This window comes from Elgaria multicarinata, chromosome 2, assembly GCF_023053635.1.
Source record: "Elgaria multicarinata webbii isolate HBS135686 ecotype San Diego chromosome 2, rElgMul1.1.pri, whole genome shotgun sequence".
NCBI lineage: Eukaryota > Metazoa > Chordata > Lepidosauria > Squamata > Anguidae > Elgaria > Elgaria multicarinata.
In genome coordinates, this window is record NC_086172.1 from 171,264,011 (window position 1) to 171,269,562 (window position 5,552).

Sequence of the window (5,552 nt, forward strand, 5' to 3'; positions counted from 1 at the left end):
CCCATAGATGCTATTCTGCCCAAGAGAATGGACAAGTTGATGCACTCTCAGATCTATCTCGCTGTTTTTGTCTGCTGATTTCCTCCAACTATAGCTAGATTTGGCTTCTTTTCCTATTCTGGGCTTTTCTTTTCTTTTCCAGCCACTTCATGATCCCGGTCTTAAGATTTCCCTCTTCTTCCTTCCTTTTTGGGACACTCTTTCAAATACGTCAGGTGGTTTTTGATGGGTGCAATAGCTCATGTAGTAATTATCTCTGCTCCCCAATGCTGCCATTTTGCATTTACAAGCCACTATTTTGTACCTGGCTCTAGCAGGTGGGGCTTGTACCTCTGGTGAAAAGCAAAATAGATCCCATTAGCCTAGGGCACCCACTTCTCCACTACATGACGTTTGCAACTTAATCCTATGTATGTTTACTTGGAAGTAATGCCCACTGAGTTCAATGGGCTCTGAGTGTCCACAGAATTGGATCATAATGCAAAAATAGAACGTATCCTGAACCTGCCATACAAATTGGACATTCATGAATTTATAACCTCTTCTTATTTTGATATTTGTTAAGCGTGATGTGAAAATCATTTGTACCAGGTCGGATGGCATAAAGTTTAATAAATAATAAATCTTATATATAATGTTGTCAATGTTTTGATAAAACCTGTTGGATGGCTTTTGCATCATTCTCAAAGTCTAGCTGATCATATCATATCATATTTTTATACTGTATTTCGTAATTGTGTTTTAAACTGTTGGGTGTTTTACTGTGGTTTTAATTTTTGTGAACCGCCCAGAGAGCTTCGGCTATTGGACGGTATAAAAATGTAATAAATAAATAAATAAATAAATAAAATGGCCAGGGAACGGGGAGGTAGAATATAAAAAATTTCCCTGGAGTCAGATTGGTGAGTAAGGCCACAGCTAGACCTAAGGTTTATCCTGGGATCATCCAGGGTTTGCCCCTGCCTGAGCACTGGATCCCCTGTGTGTCACCTGGATGAACAGGTTTGACCCCTGGATGAACCAGGGATAAACCTTAGGTCTAGTTATGGCCTAAGTAACCTTGCTTTACACCCTTCCTACGTGGCTTTGCTCAGTTGCTAGAGTCATCCAAAGTTGTACATGTATTGCAGATCTCTTCGGTATGGTTCATCTTATTCACTCCTGTTTCTGCTTGGTACACACCACGGCCTAAAATACTCTACAGAGAGGATTCTCAGACAATCTTCCTTAAAGAAGAGCAAAGGAAAATTGAGATAGCATTTGCAAGATGTTTTAAAGAGCAAAATGGAGATTTGCTAACAACGTTAGTATTTGCGTGTAGAAAAGGTGGCAGATTAAGTCTGCAATGCTATGTACCTTGGAGTAAGCCTCACTGAATTAAATGGAGCTGATTTCTGAGCAAATGTGCACAGGATCGGGCTGCAATTTTCTCAATCAAACTTAAAAATGAAGTCTCTCCATCTATATTCTGATTCAAATCTCCGTTCAGCTATGATGTCACCAGGTGGCCTTAGGAAAGCATCTCTCTTAACCTCCCTATACATAATATATGGAGCTAATATATGTCTGCCTTATAGGGTTGTAGCCTGTAAGAATTATTAAATTTCAAAATGTTTTGTGCAACTTAGAAATCATTATTAAACATCCTTTCTGGCTTTTGTGATAAGCTTCAGAATGCAGATGGTTTGCTGAGGAACAGTTTAAAAAAAGTCTTTCTTTACTCAGAATCAAGTCCTACTGTATTCAATGGGGCTTAATCCCAGGTAAATGTACATAGGATTACAACCTTGGTCAGATAATGAAGGGGTTGTGTGGTATCTTCTCTCTCAACACTAATGTTTACGGCGAGTGTATCTGTTAAAGAGTATCACAGGCTTTATGCATTTAGCCTTTAAAATTAAGTCCCATGGGAAGAGATACTAACCTTGACCGCTTGTGCTTCAAGCTCCAGCTCAGCCACAGATTTATTTGGGTGCTTTGAGCAAGTCACCAGCTTTCAGATGTAAGATATGCTGACCACACGAATTACAATACAGAAGGCAGCAGTCGGGAATACCAAAGTAGGATTATGCTAAGCAGCACACAACTGCTAGCAGATCTAAGCAATGTCAGGAAAAAGGGTAGAGATTTTTATAATGCCATTGTTATAGTTCCAGAATCACATCATAAGCAGAAGTGTGCATATATATAATCCTGAAGCGAATATACATGAGAAAGGTTCATAAATATGATATAATAGCAATAACGTTCGATAACTGAACGAAGAACGTGGTGTGTGTTTTACTGTAACTGAGCAAAACAGCATTATAGGCCTCCGGTTTCTTTTAACCTATTTCACAGTCGCTTCCTCAGACCATCTCAACTGGTTACACCATCCCAGTGCTCATGCCGTGGGAGAAAGGAGAAGAAACGTTTGATTCATTCCTCAGTCCCAAAGGTATTTCGTTCTCCAAAAAACGATTGACTCGATCCCAGGCAAAAACGTGCAGAGCTTCAAGGGAGGTACATTTTTTTGAGCAACTTACACACATTCTACTTTGTTCAGTTATCAAATATTATTTAAGAACCTTTCTCATATGTATATCCGCTTCAGGATTATATATACACGCTTATTATGTGATTCTGTACATTATAACTATGGCATTATAAAAATCTGTGTACCCCTTTTCCTGGAATTGTTTAGATGTGCTTACCATACATATTATTTATTATTTATTTATTTAGAATATTTATATACTGCTCCCCATTGAAAAATTTCGGAGCGGTGTACAAAAAAAACGGTGTACAAAATGAAAAAAGAAGAATAAAAACAGTTAAAACAAAATTTAAAAGAAGCAATAACAGTAATCCAAGGCTGCATGTTAAAGAAAGGCTTCTTGGAATAAAGATGTTTTCAGGAGGCACCGAAAGGAGTACAAGGTTGGAGCCTGCCTGACCTCCAGAGGCAGGGAGTTCCACAGGAGGGGCGCCACCACGCTGAAGGCTCTTCCCCTGGTGGATTCCAATCGGAGGATGGATCTAGGTGGAACCACCAGGAGCAGGCCCCCGGATGACCTCAGTGACCGGGCAGGTTGGTAAGGGAGAAGGCTCTCTCTCTCTATGTATATATTACATAGCTGGTGTTAGTCATGTAGGACCAAGGTAGATATGCCGGTGACAGGCCATCTCTAGATGCAGGTCTGTAGCGGTCACATATAAATTTGGGATTTTTTTTTTTAAAAAAAATGTCTCCAACCCAGGCTTGTTTGATACTGGAACCTGGCTGGATGGAAAAGGAGTCTAGGCATCAAAGCTGTAGGGTTCAGCTCCTTTTACCCACACAACCCTTTGCTCTTTAAATCAGACACCGCCATGCTTTTTGCTATGTGACTAAGGCCATGTTTGAAGAGGTGGACCCAATACTGGCACATCTAGTTTAGTCCATCATCTCCTGCAACAACCATGTGGGAGACCAGCACTGGCTGACATTGGATGTGAGTGTGGTGCATAAAATAAGACTTATTTTGCAGATCTCTCATCTTACAGGTAATATACCTTGCTTATACTTGCTATGGCTCTTTAATAGTGCGATGTGCTTCATAAGCTTTTATTTATTCAGCCACACAACAAAGTAGGTCCTTAATATTATGCCTGCATTGACCTACGAGAGGAAGTGAGGCTGGCAGGGGTAGAGCCATGAACCGAAACCTCTAGGTCTGAGTCGAACCCTCTATTTTCTGGACCCCAACAACAAAGGGATCATCTACACCAAGCAGGATATTCCACTATGAAAGTGGTACATAAAAGGCAGGAGCCACACGACTGCTTTATAGCAGTATTGAAGTGCACTGCAGGATCTACACTACTGCTTTATAGTGGTACTGAAGTGCACTGACAACTGTTGGGGCCCACGACACATTTACACCACCAGGATATAACACTATGAAAGCAGTATGTGGTCTGTGTCAATGGGCCCCAACAGTTATCAGTGCACTTCAATACCGCTAGAAAGCAGCAGTATGGCTCCTGCCTTTTATATACCGCTTTCATAGTGGAATATCCTGCTTGGTGTAGATGAGCCCGAAAAGACTAAGTAAATGGTGATATCCTCCCTCACACTAGGACAAAGAGAACAATACAAATGAAAACAAATTTTTAAAATCCAGAGGAAGTTTAAGAATGCAATCCTATGCACTCTTACTTGTGGCGGGGGGGGGGGGGGGAAGCTCCATTTACATTAATAGGACAGGGATGGGGAAACCCTTCCAGCCCAAGGGCCAAATTCAATTTTGGAGGAACTCTTACAGGTCATATACTAGTGGTGGGGGGAGCTGAAGGCAAGAGGGGGGGGGAGGCCAAATGCAAAATGGATAGGGCCAAATACACACACACAGAGGGAGCAGATAGATTGTTGTTTAAACCTCTTATTGCCATATTGCCACTGGATAGAATGGGGGGAAATGCTCAAGAGCCAGGGTGGTGTAGTGGTTAGAGTGTTGGACTGGGAGTCAGGAGATCCGGGTTCTAGTCCCCCACTCGGCCATGAAGCTCACTGGGTGACTTTAGGCCAATCGCTGACTCTCAGCCTAACCTACCTCACAGGGTTGTTGTGAGGATAAAATGTGGAAGAGGAGGAGGTTTGCTGCCTTTGGCTTCTTGGAGGGAAGGGGGGGATTTAAATTAAACAATTTAAATTAAGCAAACAGCAGCCAGGAAACCAGCAAACAATCAGCGATTGCAGCCAGGGGAAGGGGCTGTAGCCACTTGGGGAACCCCAGGGTGCTGGATTGGGATTGGATTTGGCTCCAGGCCCTGAAGGTCTTCACCTCAGCAGTGGGACTTACTTCCAAGTAAACGTATCAAACTGCATATCCCGTTAAGTATATGCCTTTGATTTCAATGTAACATTAGTTCCCCACCTTTCTACCCATGTCTTATGATGTGCTTGAGTTACAACAGTACAGGCTTCCTGTTGCAACATGTCTTATGATCAGGTTACAAACATGTAAAATTCCACTAGAAAGAGAAATATGTAAAATGGCTCTGTAGCAGAGAATCCCCTTAGATGTGCAGTCCTCCACATTTCATCCCAAGACAGCGTTACAGAAATAACTACGTTCACTCAGTGTGCTGTAACATATGAGATTCAATCAAACCATCATAGAATAGTAGAGTTGGAATGGGCCTGTAAGGCCATCAAGTCCAACTCCCTGCTCAGTGTGGGAATCCACCTTAAAGCATCCCTGACAGATGGCTGTCCAGCTGCATCTTGAAGGCCTCTAGCGTGGGAGAGCCCACGACCTCCCTAGGTCATTGGTTCCATTGTCGTACTGCTCTAACAGTCAGGAAGTTTTTCCTGATGTCCAGCCAGAATCTGGCTTCCTGTAACTTGAGCCCATTAGTCGCAAGTTGTCAGTGATGCCCTATACATCTGTGTTTGACTGTGGCCAAGGGTTATTTCTTGGCATTAGCCTATCCCTGCACATATTAAACTCTATGCAATCTAAATTTTCACATGGAATAAGCGCACACACACACAAATATTAAAGCAGACATCCTACATTGATGGAACT